Genomic DNA, 1,126 nt, shown 5'->3' with positions numbered 1-1,126 from the left:
TCAATATAAAAAATTGACATATGACATATTAAAAACCAACATAAATCCATATTAAATTTAAATCCATCATACACTAAAATATCAAAAACAAATTAATCACCATTAAAAATTTAATCCCTCTAATATATAATAAATCCATAATTGATACCTTTCTATACTAATACTACCACAAACTTTCTTAAAATCCCATCTTACTTCTACCTCAATCTTTCTTTAAAAACCATCTTCCTTCTCATTTTTCAAAGGGGTTATAGGTTTGATCCATTATTGTACAAGGTATGTGCATTATATAAAGTGACAGGAAAACTCTATGTACGGATATGCGAATATATAAAGTCATTAAACCGATTATTGAAGAAATATTAGTTTTAGTAGTAGAGCATTAAATGAGGGATGAAATTCATAACTTGAACTAGTGATCTAATGGTAGAATAGTACCTTGCCATGGTACAGACCTGTGTTCAATTCACTTGAATACATTGATTCGATTCCCAGCTGCTGCAGCTAATATCGTGTTTCCATTTTTCAATGTAGGTTTTGGTCTTGAGTCTGAATCTGAAGTATCGTATCTTTATTTCACAAACCAAGCAACTTGCCCTTAGTTACGAATCTCAAAGTGTTCTAGGAATCAAACTGGTTGTTACATTCATGTCGTTGTAGTATAGTGGTAAGTATTCCCGCCTGTCACGCGGGTGACCCGGGTTCGATCCCCGGCAGCGGCGACCTTTCACCTGGCGATGCAGGTTTTGAAGGTTTATGTACATTTATTTTGAAAGAGGCCCCCGCTCATTTTGTAATTTTGTATCTCAGTAGCCGAGCTTCAGATTTACCTCAAGAATGCTAAATTGCTGCATTTCATCGTATCCTTTTCTTGGTTATTGCGCGGGTGACCCGGGTTCGATCCCCAGCAACGGCGACCTTTTCCCGACGATGTAGGTTTTGAAAGTTTATGTACATCTCTTTTGAAAGAGGCCCGTCCATTCTCATACCGTATCTCATTAGCCGAGGTTCAGATTCGCCCCAAGAATGTCAAATTGCTTCATTTCATCGTATGTTTTTCTTGATTATTGACGCATACTTGTTAATTAGCTCATTCTAAATTTGCCTGTCACGCGGCTGACCCGGG

At 37.1% G+C, this 1,126-nt stretch overlaps 1 non-coding gene across 1 annotated transcript; it reads left to right on the top strand.

Annotated features, from left to right (window-relative positions):
• The first annotated feature begins 650 nt into the window (after window positions 1–650).
• On the top strand, window positions 651–722 carry TRNAD-GUC (transfer RNA aspartic acid (anticodon GUC)). Its single transcript has one exon. It is a non-coding gene; the product is annotated as a tRNA-Asp (tRNA).
• The last annotated feature ends 404 nt before the right edge of the window (window positions 723–1,126 follow it).

This window comes from Pinus tabuliformis, chromosome 3_2 (genome assembly GCF_031772625.1).
Source record: "Pinus tabuliformis cultivar Carrire ecotype Pingquan chromosome 3_2, CPIR1, whole genome shotgun sequence".
Lineage (NCBI taxonomy): Eukaryota > Viridiplantae > Streptophyta > Pinopsida > Pinales > Pinaceae > Pinus > Pinus tabuliformis.
The sequence above is the reverse complement of the archived record's forward strand: the minus strand, read 5'-3'. Positions and strand labels throughout refer to the sequence as shown.